Below are 12,754 nucleotides of genomic sequence, written 5' to 3' on the forward strand. Positions count from 1 at the left end.
AGTACATTACGAAGTGTACTTACTGCCCCAGTTGCAAGCTTTAAAGGTTAGCCATGCTCAGTATTATGTAATGAGTGAAACATCTGCAGCCCTGGAAACATTCTTTGCTAGAGAACGCTTTCTGTAATTGGAAACTCTGTTGGAGCAAAGTCAAATATAGTAGCCTGAAACAAAAATAAAACAGTAAAGAAAAAGACAAGAGACAATAGTCCAGCAGTTAAGTGCCATCTGGGAGCCCAAATCTCTAAGACTTTTTTTTTGTAGGATTTTTTTTTTCTCCATGGTTTTTCTTTGCTGTTTTTTGAGCAGGTAGGGCTGGACAGTGTTTTGTGTGGAGAGGTCAAAAGGAGGGACAAAAAGATGTTCCATTTCAAATTCAGCTCAGAAGTTAACCAAGTAAACTAAAAAGTCTGATACTTGTTCTCCCTACTAAGAATTGAAAGTTATTAGAACCAACATCATTTTGCTAGAATCTCTAAAGACAGATTTGCCAGATCATACAATCATACTTTCATTTTGTTTCTGTTAGCTATTCATAATACAGAAAAGCACACGCTTCTTGAAAATCTCCTGATACCACAGGTGTAGAATACCCTTTTTGCTGATTTTGAGGAACTCTGTTTTACATCTTTTCATCTTTGGGTGTACAAACACAGCAGCAGACAGACTGTCACTCTCTATAGATCCCTCCATTGACAACTTTATCACAAGAAGCCTAAGTCACTTCATCTACAATTTCAGAACTCCACAGCCTATACTCACCCCACTAAACACATTCCCAGTTATTGAGAGGATGACTCCCATCTTTATCCAGCTTATGACAGCAGCATCAAAACACTTGGTTTCATGTCAGCATTTTCATTCTCTCCCTGCTGCTTTTGAAGCTTGGCAGGAGCTTATTAACACTTCAGAAAGACTGTCTTTTAATCCTCTTGCCAATTTCTCATTAAGAAACACTCTTTTGCCAAGATGGCTTTAAAAAAGTCCGAACCACATGGTTGATAGCAGTTTGAATATTCATGTTGTTTTTTGTTTTGTGCTTTTGTTGGCTTTTGTTTTATGCTTCACCAATAAGGAGCCTAGAGGATGAGCTTTTTGTTCTTTACGCAGCACCAGCCTTTATCAAACTCTTAATCTGCAGCAGTTTTGCAACGAGGGTTTGTGCTAGCCCTTCTGCAGCAAAACAAATGCTCCAAGACCTTGCCTATATACTATTTCTGCATCTCCATTGCAGCAACCACTTCACAGATTACTTGCAGTGAAATTACTACAAACACAAATCAAACATAAATGCCTTAAAGTGGGTGCCTTCAGCTTTCAGAACTGCTTTCTGCATTGTCAACTGTTTAAGAAAAACCTTTACAGACAAAGAACAAAGAAATGGGTAACAGCAACCTCAGAAATTGCATTAACGGTCAACAATTGCCTCCCATATTTCCTTCTCCGAAAACAGAAATTATTGCTGAAATTTACACTGACAAAGATAACCTTCATTCTCAGATAAGAATATTAACACTGTACATCCAATGTATATTTTCTTATTTCTTTTATGCTGAACTGTTCAGTTACTTGTGAGGCAACAAGAAATATACATATTTTTATTTATTTATTTTTTTTTTTAAATCATAGAAGCTCATCAACAACACCAAGAAATCTTCTCCCCTCTTCTGAACTCTGCAATGTATTTTAAAAACCTTGCATTTCCATCTCTTGAAAGCCTTAGTTACCTTACCCCTGTTTCCTGCTGTGCTTACTTACAGCCCTGAACATATATATGGGAGAACTAAATATCTGAATCCGTTAAAGCCTGAATGTACATGAAATGAGATCATTATGTGTACTCCCAAAGAAAACATTTTTGAAAGATCATAAAGATACTACTTACACAGACAAATACATCAATAAGCATTTTTCTCAAGCAACAAAAAGCTATTGAAGAATAGGAAGACTGAGATTTTGTGATGAAACACTATCATTCACCAGCTGGCAAGTAAATGTGAAGGCTGACCCATATTTAGACATTCCTTATAATTATCATCTAATAACCAAAATATCTCTGCTGTGTTACTCAGCATTGATGGAGTTCTCAGACAAAACATTTACTGTAAACTTGATTTTCTGGGAATAAATATACAGCCTTTAAATAGCAAAAGTGCTTAAGTATGTTCATTACAAAGAACATACCAGCTGAGCTAATAACACAGAAAGCAGGGAAGAAACATTCGTGTTTAAAAGTTTCAGCCAATGTTGTTAACAGTGTCCAATGTATCTAAAAATCTGAAGAACCATCCCTTCGGAGAAGCCAAAGCTAATCTATGATAGGACTTTGAAAACATTCTGAAGGCAAAGATGAGTACTGAATCCACAGTGCAAAGGAAACACAATGCATAAATCAGTATGGATTTACTGTTTAAAACCATTGTGCTCTTCACATAATTGCTATTACCCTTTGTTACTATAAACATCCATTTTTGTCAAATTTTAACACATTCACTTCTGCGTATATTAACATACAATCATAGAATATCTTGGATTGGAAGGGACCCATAAGGATCATCTAGTCCAACTCCTTGATATGTATGTATATCAAGGAGAAGGGTGGGTACCTACTCCAATGTAAAATACTCTTAATAAATGTTTTTTATTTAGTTGCAAACAATTTAGTATAATGAAAATAAATACGTCCTCTTGAAAATAAAAACAAACCTGTTTTGTTTCCTGAACTCTTTCAAAAAGTCAGACAATATTTCCCACATGACTCTCATCAGCACAGCCCCATCACTCCACCTACACCCAGCTGCTATGGTGTATGCACACAAAGGATATCACCATTCAGAGTGGACTGGAATTCACAATTTCTCACTCCACAAAAACAAACAAACAAACAAACAAACATCAGCTATCACAACCTCTTCCCAAGTACACCATGTTGTAACATCTTCACTCTTCTCAATTTATAAAACTCCCCACTGCAGTGATTTTAATGCTTCCCTTTCTTTTGAGATTTTTTTCCTTCCTTTGTCATTTCTTAACAGGGCTAGGGCAGCAACAACACTGAGTGCTGACAAAAAGAGCAGGGACACAAATAGAGTCATCTGCAGTAACTTTGTAGTTAACACTCCAGCAACTCAAAAGCAGGCACTCTAACTCAGATGATCAACCCAGTCTTCGTCCCTTTGAGGAAAGTCAGCACACAAAACAGAGAGGTGAAATATCTTCAAGGACTAAAAAAAGCTGGGTAGGATAACTAAATATTGACAGCAAAACCTGAAAGAAACTTCTCTTCTGCAACTCAGAAGAGCTTTCTATTAGATTACATCCATTACCGCTGAACAAAATGCACTGCTGAATAACACCATAGTCTCTGCTTAAGAAAAAAAGAGGAAAAAAAAAAAAGGTATCTATCTATAGTTGACAAATCATTAGAACACCACCTGCCAACTTTGCTAGAAGTATCGCAGGCCACATATCAAGCTTGGAAAGTATTTTACCTGTGCTATAAATGCCACAACGCTATAAAAGAATTTTCATTTCTCTCAAGCAAGCATTTGAGTTAAACGAAAGTTAAGGAGTTTTAAAAGGACACAACAGACACTCAAGGCTCAAAGCACAATCTCTCTTCTCTGATTTGTGCATTACCAGTTAGTGCAGCTAGGGAAGTATTTTAAAGTTAGAGGACTTACCTTTAAGACCTTTTCCCTCTAACAGAATTGGTTCAATCAAGAAGATTAAAGACCAATGGTTTTGAAGTTAACAGTGTATGCTGTGTACATGCACTATGAATCTCACAAAGAAGAAAGCAGAAAAACTATAAAATGACTACAAGCAGCATTTGTTCTGTTTTCTTTAAATTAAACTGAAATGTCACATTACTCACTTCATTCACGGTGAATGAGTCATCATAACCCAAAGGAATTTAAGGCCTTCACATATAATTATCTTACATGACCAAGTATACAACAAAAGTTAGAAGCACAAAGGCAATGACACATACATCAGACTTAGCAAATGACACGCACAAGGCACATACAGTGATTTTGAAAGGCAATCTTTCTCTTTGACCTACTCATTCCTTCCTGCACAACCTATTCCTTCATTTACTAAGCATTATGTAGGCCCGGGTTGTTGTTTTTTTTTTTTTTTTTTACACAGACGAGTTGCACTAGCACAGCCAGGACTGAATAAAAAAAAGTTATCTGCAAAGACACAAACGTATTATGGTATAAGCTTCAGTGTAGGTACAAAATCAAAACCAAATTTTTATTTGCAAAGTCTGTTTCTACTTACGACTTGTGATTTTCTTATATCAGTGGGGTTTCAAGTTTTAGTTCATTAATATACCAAACATTAGTGATTTTCTTCCTCTACATTATCCAGGGAACAAAGCAAACAGTTTTACATAGTAAGAATTACTACTTCAAGCTTAAGACACAAAAGGAAAAACAGACAGAACAGCAAAAAAAATCCTTAAAAACATGCATTCCCCAGTGCAGTGCATGATTTTAAGGTTGGAACACAGTCTAGTCTTTCACTGCTCAGTCTATCTGCAAGAACTCACTTCAGGGGTAAAGTTAACATTGTGCAGGCAATATGCAGGCGATTGCTTTTTCTGGTTTTATCAGAACTTCAAGAAACCAATAATTTCCTTATTCAGGAAGATCTTCCTTGTTACGTCCTGCTTACACTTTGATATTCAGAACAGAAAAAAAAAAAAGAAAAAAAAAAAAAGAAACCACAATGAGGCATACTGCACCAGTAACATCTTCCAGTATTCTATCCCACACATTAACCAACCACATTTATACATCACAGTAGTTCAGGACTTAGAAAAATTCGCAAGAAAGTGACTTTACTCTTCTTCCTCCTGCTAAATCCTAATTTTTATTTGTAGATATTTGTGGGAACTATTCAGAAAAAAAAATCTTGAGGTTTCAAATAGCTTTGCTAGGTTCCTACCTACAAGAACTGCACAGAGGAGCTTCAAAGGCTAATACAGTGCAGCTACAGTGAGGCTTTTACTGGGAATTGCTCCCTATAAAGCTAAAACTAACTTCTGTAAATATTCTTCTTTACGTTCTTACATCCTCAGTGGTTTCAGAAGCTTAACAGCTACAAGACATACATGTTTTACAACCGTTAAACATTTTTCAGGCTATCCATATCCTTGAAGGGATTTCCTTTGGCAAACACATGGCATACTTTTAATGATTTATGGAATCCTGCAAAAGACATTGTCTATGTTTTCAGATTAAAAACAAGCAAACAAACAATCACAACTCAACAAATAAAAAACATCAGCGCAGTAAAGTTTACGTTATCTTCAAGCAGAACAATTTTCTGCTACGTAGATTTAGATAGCCAACATATTCTCATTAGGGTCATTCACTACTTAAAGCATAAGCAGAAGGACTCAAAGTGCAGAGAAAATGGTGAAAGTAGTGGTCTAAGTTAGCCCTAGTCTAGGCAAGCTGTTGCTATTACTTCCAAGGATGGCTGGTTGATCAAATAGTGAAAAACTGGACACACCTGTTTCCAGATTTTGCAATAGTCTCACGCAATGATTAAAAGTAACTGACCGAGTAACTTGTTGCTGTGACTCAGCAGTTTCCTTTATGTTTCCTTTCTATAACTTTCTCTGACACAGATACCTGTGGAAGTTTCAAGACTTAGATATCCAGCCATACTTCACCTCGATTTCTTGCTTTTCCTGAAATTAAGTACTTTAACTTCTTCATTCTGTGCTTCCAGCTAACTGCTCTCAAGTTGTAGTTCTCTTTTTCCCATTTTCAACCACATGTTCGTGTCCTCTTAATGCAGTAAGACACAGTGTATGCATTACAGAGATGAGGCAAGAGGATATCTTACTTGAAGACTTCTACCTATTTCAGGTTTCTTATCTTGGTAGGAGTCCAGTTTCTTTCCCAAGGAATAACAAAGAAGGTTAGAGCCATGCTATGTGACACCAAGAATAGCATCACTAGGTTGCCCTAGAGGGGAAAAAAGAAAAGTTTTGCTTTCACCAGTAACACAATGCCTCAACACAAAAGACTTGCAAAGGGGAAGAGGAGCACTAAAGAATGCATCAGTGGCTGGACTTCAGCTCAAGCATTACTGATCAAAGTCTGTAATTAATTAGAAAGACAAAAGCTATCATTGAAATGGGCAGGTTCAGGAGAAAGCAAAAACATGAAGTTCTTTGCCTCTCTACTGAAAAACTGTGAAGTTTTGTAGAAGAGTTGCAATTCGTTCAGAACTAGAAAACACTTTCATTTCAAGAGGAAGAAAGCTTCAGCTACCTTGGAGACTCGTAATTGTAAACTCAGCTTTTGCTGCCAGAGCTGAACAGCTTAATTTGCAAGTCAATTGCTGATTTACACTATTTTTTAACATCTTTTAAACAGAAAAAAAAAAAAAACAAAAAACACCCACACCCCCTCCCCCCCCCCCCCCAAAAAAAAAAAAAACAACTAAACAAACAAAAAAGGGTCTTGGTTGATGCTTTAAATGCATCAACTCTCTTCAGAATTCTTTTAGAGTAAAGAAAAGGAGCTGTAACGGTACAAAATGACGATGAAAAGAATGAGGCAGCACTGCCTCATTATATTTAACTGAACCAAAATAAATGACACATTTAATGACATACAAGCCAACTTTGGACATGAAAATGTAGGTATATTTTTACTTTCTCTGTATCAACAATCCTGCAATCCTCAGTTCGCTACTATTAAGAAAGTGAAAACTAAGTCACATGGATAAACAAATAACATCACTACAATATTTACTATCCTGAAAACTGTTTTCAGGTTTCCTGCATGTCAAAGCTAAGAGTAAACACCAGGACCCCAGATATACACTTAAGAATCTGTAAGCAAAAACAAAGAAATACAGTGAGACTGTATTAACTAAGACCCAGCCTTCTGCTCCATTTCACTTTGGAATAGTATAGCCCAGTATAAATATACTCCTAAAACTTTAAAATAAGTAAGTTTACATGCATACTTTTTATGACAGATGTTGTCAAAGAAGTTGCTGGAAACAGACACATTTCACCAGGAACTATTTTGTAGTCCAAAAACAGTCCTGAACTAACCTGCTAAGGTTCTAACAACAGAGGCCAACGTTGAGGGCCAGTAGCTCCACAATTTTCCAGAAACAAATCACTATCATTATCATTATATGAACCGAGTATTTCCAACACTGCTTTATCCCATAAGAAAGAAGCAGCACTGCATTTCTGTAAAATCAAAGACAATGCCTTTGATTATCAGAGTTTGCGACAGGGATGATTTTTGTAGCAAGACAGAAGCTAAGAAGTAGATGAAAGTGCAAAGGCTTCAGTTTACTGTCTCATAGAAACACTGTTTGAGAAAAGCAGGTCACATGCTGCAATGCAGCAAAGTGATACTTGTTTAACAAATGTGAAGAAGCAGTAATGGCCCTAGCAATTCACATGGGAGGTAACTTAATAAACATTGACTATGAACCCCATAAAATATTTCAGAGTTTGTCCACACCAAGACCTTCAGTATCTCAAACACGATTCAGGAAGAAGGCATACTGAAGGTAGACAATCCCTGCTTTGGGATAACAGGCCACTACATGAAAAAAAAAAAAAAAAAAAAAAAAAAAAAAAAAAGGTTTCATGAGACAGATCTCTATAGCTCAGGTTACCTTTAAACAAAAAGATGCCAGATTAGAGGTTTTATGCTCCTTTTTTTTTTTTTTAATAACACAGAAGGCTGTGTCAGAAAAGGAGGCACTGCTACATGAAAACAGTATACACACTACTGAACATATCAGACAGTCTTTACCCATACTGCTCTGCTTGTAGCTGCCACTGAAACGTATCTGAAACCTCAACAAATAAGAGAGGTAATTTTTAAATAGCAGTCAAAAGACTCCCTTACCTTCCTCTTGTATCTTTGGCAATAATACTGTTCCTTCATCACTTTACTGAGTGATGACTTTATTCCTTCTGTATGTGTAAGCAAATTCAGATGTGTCCTCAAAGCTAACTCTGGAACTTATTTGTCCTACAGCATGCAGAGATTGAACTCCAAACAGGATTATCTACTGGTCAAAGACACGCCTAAGAAAGAATTGTGTTCGTAAAGATTCCATTCCAAAAAACTATATTTCAACAACATTGGCACTGCTACCTCAAGTGAGAATTCATACGTGATGAGTCACAGGGATGCTATCCAGGTCATTATTTGGATATCTTAGTTTTGCCCCATCTGGATGGTAGTGCAGCTGTAGTGAACATCTTCATTAATAGGAGATAATAATCATCTTTGATGATTCAAACACTCAAACAAAAATACTAGCACAACAAGATTTAGTCCATGAAGATCTCATTTCAATTCCATCGGGTTACATAGAGCCAGACCTTAATCAAAAAATGAACAATCAAATGTGACGTTACCCTTATTCATACATGTTTAAGAAAACATCCACCTTAATGCACTAATATTAAAAAAAAAAAAAAAAAAACACGATTTTTTGTTATTTTATACAGCTATAATTATAATGCATGTTGGTAACCATTTTAACATGGAAATTTAGGTCAGAAATATTTAAATTTCTGGTTTCTACTGAAATATTCCCCTTGCACAATTCAAGGCAGAATGTGTTAGCATTTCAGTTTCACCAGAATGGTAATAAGCAGTCAGCCAATTATTAAAGAAATTCTTTAAAAAACTTATAATCATCACATGTAATAAAAGTACTCAAGCTATCTAACAGGTTTTTTCTCTTGTTGTTGGTTGACTGGTTATTTAGAGGTGTTGTTAGAGCCAAGCATTTGAAATACATACATTGGTCTGGACAGTCAATTAAGTTTGGGCATGGCAGGCCTTCACAGAAAAGTCAAAATAACTTTCATTTTCTAAATAGGTGTGAAGTAATTTGCATTTCAGCATTTTTCTCCCCACTAAAACACAGAGAATGTTTACTCCCTTAACTTCTAGTATACCTTAAAAAGAGTGATGCAAAAACTTCTACTAACCTTGCGTTCATTAAACACCAAAGAAAACAAACAAACACTAACAAAAGCAACTAAAAGGAAATGATTTTCTTTTTACCAGCCTATGTAGGCTCGAGTTTAGCTTGTTCTAAACTGTCTCAATGAGCCAAGAAAACGGTATAAAAACGAGAAAGTACCAGTTCCCCAGAAGTTAACACAGGTTAGGGAAAAAAGAAAGCAAATCAAACACCCTGTTTACTATCTAAGTCCTCACGTCTAAAAGTTTAGCCACAGGCATTAAGTTTGAAATCAGCCCAACAGTCTGTGTTTGGAATGCACTTTATTTAATTTTAATGATCATAGCAGAGACAGAAAAGTGGATTACGATCTCTGCAAGTGAAGAATTTAATATAGTTTCGTTCAACTTATGGATCTTTTCTGCAATCGCTGCATTGACAATATGTTAACTTACACTTATGGATGTTTGGGAAGATAGCATTACGTCAGCTTACATGGCACTTAGAAAGCCATACAGCTTGTGGAGATAATTTTCCCATGTTGATCTATGAGGGCACGAATGCGTCAGCAAACCCTGACGCTGCACAGATAATCTAGCCGCGATGCAAGGACACACCAGATACCCCCAGACAATGGCAGAGGGTGATTAATAGTCACGGCTCCAACTTTTTTTGTTGTTGCTGTTGTTCCTTAAACCTGCAGAACCAAACGGAGCTAGTTTCGACGCTGATACGATCAGCTCCCCAAACACCGCGTGGCTGTTAGCAACCTTTACCACCGGGCGGCACGGAGGGGGGACGCCGATACCCCACCACTCCCCCCCCGGCGGGGGTTAAGCTTACGGACGTGGGGCCCAAGGGAGGAGCTGGCACATGGAAGGTTTGAGAGGAAGGAAGGAGGGAAGGAGGACGGAGCCGCCCGCGGCCCGCTCACCTGCGGGGCACCTGCGCCCGCCCTCCCGCGTTCCGGAGCCGCCCGCTTCTGCTGGGGCACGGAGCGCGCGGGACGGCGGGGGCCAAAGCCGTCTCCGGGGGACAGCTGGCGCGAGGGAACGCGAAACCAGTCGCGAGCACTTTAAAAGGAAAAATAAAATGGAAAGCTCAGAAGACGCCCCCGCCCTCCCCGCCACGCTCGGTGTCACCGCTCGCCCCGGCGACGAGGAGAAACGGGACCCTTTCCCGGGCGCCGAGGGGACGCCTCGTACCCCTGTGCCCCTTCGGCGAGTAGAAAGCTTTCCTCCCGAGCTCTGAGAAAAGCGAGGGGAAGGGCCTGGCGGATGGGGTGCATCCGCCAGCTTCCTGCCACGGACGGAGGGATGAGGCGCCGGGTCCCCCCTTCGCGCCTGTCAGCCTCTGCCTGCCCGCCTCCGGCCGCTCACCTGCCGCCTGCCCTCCAGCCGCCAAGCCACCGACGCCCTCCCCCGCGCCAACGGTCGCGGCGCTCCCGGCCCGCAGCTTTTCCCCGCTCCTGCCGCCGCCTCAAGAGCAGCCGGAGCCGCCGCCGCTCCTGTTTGGGAAGGAAACGGCCACCATGTTACTTTCTCCCCCGCAAACGCCTACAGGCGGCTCCAGGCCCGCCCCGAAAAGAGGCGGCGGCGGCCGGGGCAAGGGGAGCGGCTGCTGCGGACAGGGGGCGCCCGAGGGCGGCGGCGGGGCGGGATCAGCCGGCGCTCGGAGCGCGCGGAGAGGCCGCGCCTCGCGTGGGGCCGAGGCGGGAGGGGCGCGCGGCGCCGGGCAGTCGCGTCGGGCTGCGGGGGTTCAAGCGGGCGTCCGTCTTTGAGCTGCCGTGGGTCTGTGTCCCGGCCAGGTCTCCTCTGCGGGGTTTGTTGGTACCCGAGCTTGGTGGGTCATTTTAGCTGCCTGCCTAGACAAGAGTATTTGCTTCGTAGGTGGTGCTTCTTACCCAAATATTTCTGTGAGGGAGGAAGACTTAGGGCTGTACTTGTTTAGAGGGGTATTTGTCAGGAGGTTGGAAGTTCGTGTTGCAGAGTGTTCTTAGAAAGCCCATTCAGTTCCTGCTCCCCTGCCTTAGGCTGAGCTGTCTCCTACCAGATCAGGCTGCCCAGGACCCCATCCGGCCTCATCTGAAGCACCACCACGAATAGACACCCAAACATCTGTGAACAGATGTTTAAGTGCCTCTTAGCGATGAACATTCCCCTGACGTCTAATCTAAATCTCCCATCCTTTAGCTTAAAACCATCTCCCTTTGTCCTATCCCTATCTTGTCCCTCTGTAGCTGATCTCCTGCCCCAGAGCGAGCAGAACAGCACTTTGCAATCCCTCCCTCAAAAGACTGAATGGTATTTTTTGATAGAGTGACTGACGCATGAATTTGCCTCACCAGTTAGGTGGGTTGTGCTGTATCTCCTTGGCCAGGGTGGTTGCGCTCCCTGTTTAGGCAGATGCCTCACCCCACTGTAGCATGCTGTCATGGAAGCTTTCTGGACAAGATAAATCAGAATTACCCTGCCTTAAGTAACAAGCCATGGGCTGTATCATATGTAAAATATGAAAGGCGGAGCTATTTTTTTTTTTTTTTTTTTTTATTCCAGACCATAGCCGTGATGGAAGTTTTAGGGCCACATTTAAGGCTAATATGTAGCCCACTAACTGTTCTTAAAATGCAGAGTAAAGGTTTCTGGTTACATCCAGCACACAGGAGGATAAATCATATGAGCTACAAGGCAATGACTGTTTCAATAACTTCTCTCAGTTCAATATTTATGAAAATTTTTAGGCTGTGCTCTGGAACATTATGATTTTACAAGACTTTAAATACTTATATGGCAAAATATCTGAGCAGACCTCGCATGGATTAAGAGGCTAGGGCTTGGCACTGTCACCTATAGTGGTATTTGCCATCAGATACTAAAAGTGAAAGAAAATAGACAAACTAGAGCAGTGTTGCTTGAAAATCAGTGCAGAATCATGGAATCTGCACTGGAAATCTAAGGTTGGAAAAGACCCCTAAGATGTCCAAGCATCAACCCGTAACCACCATGCCCACTAAAGTAGCCACTCTGTACCACATCTGCACATTTCTTAAACTCCTCCAGGCATTCAATCTGTTCCAATACCTTATCACTCTTCTGAGAATAAGTTTTTCCTAATATTCAACCTGAACCTCCCCTGGTGCAACTTAAGTCCATTACCTCCAGTCCAGTCACTGTTACCTGGGAGAAGAGGCTGACTCTCACCTCTTCGCGACCTCTTTCCAGGAGCTGTAGAGAGGGGTATGGCCCACACTGAGCCTTCTCTCTCTTGACTAAACAATCCCAGTTCCCTCAGCTGTTCCACATAAGATTTGTGCTCCAGATCCTTCACAGCTTTGTTACCTTTCTCTGGACCTTGTCTTTCTTGTAGTGAAGTACTCAAAGTGTGGCTTCACCAGTACTGAGTAGAGGGGAACAGTCACCTTACTACTCCTGCTGGCTATACTATTTCTATTACAAGCCAGGATGCCATTGCTCATGAGCCAGATATACTGGAAATGTATGTTGACTACTTTCTGTTAGAACATTTTTCTAGCTTTAGCAGACTTTTATTCTAATATTTCAAACATTACAATTATATTAAAATTATGTCAAGTGAAAAAGTACTAGAGTTTAAAAATATTCCTTTTATTTTACTAGTTAAGGTCTCATTTTTTAATTAAAGGCTAAGCCTTGCTCACTAACTATTATTTTGCAACATTGCAGAACCAAATTTGCTGCAAAATCTGTCCCTGTGGACGATGAGGATGCAGTACTGCAAGAATTGTTCATCTGTA

The 12,754-nt window shown here is 40.3% G+C and overlaps 1 protein-coding gene across 4 annotated transcripts in view; it reads right to left on the bottom strand.

Annotated features, from left to right (window-relative positions):
- Positions 1 to 10,551, bottom strand: part of DENND4C (DENN domain containing 4C) — an 80,598-nt gene extending 70,047 nt beyond the window's left edge. For 3 of the 4 annotated variants that reach the window (XM_052701586.1, XM_052701585.1, XM_052701583.1), the window contains exon 1: positions 10,362 to 10,550. The gene's annotated coding sequence lies outside the window, so the exon portion shown is untranslated. Of the gene's footprint in view, positions 1 to 10,361 lie in introns of all 4 variants that reach the window. The other variant, XM_052701584.1, reaches the window with a different exon arrangement.
- Positions 10,552 to 12,754: the final 2,203 nt, after the last annotated feature.

This window comes from Tympanuchus pallidicinctus, unplaced genomic scaffold, assembly GCF_026119805.1.
Source record: "Tympanuchus pallidicinctus isolate F22 unplaced genomic scaffold, pur_lepc_1.0 scaffold4, whole genome shotgun sequence".
NCBI classification, from domain to species: Eukaryota; Metazoa; Chordata; class Aves; order Galliformes; family Phasianidae; genus Tympanuchus; species Tympanuchus pallidicinctus.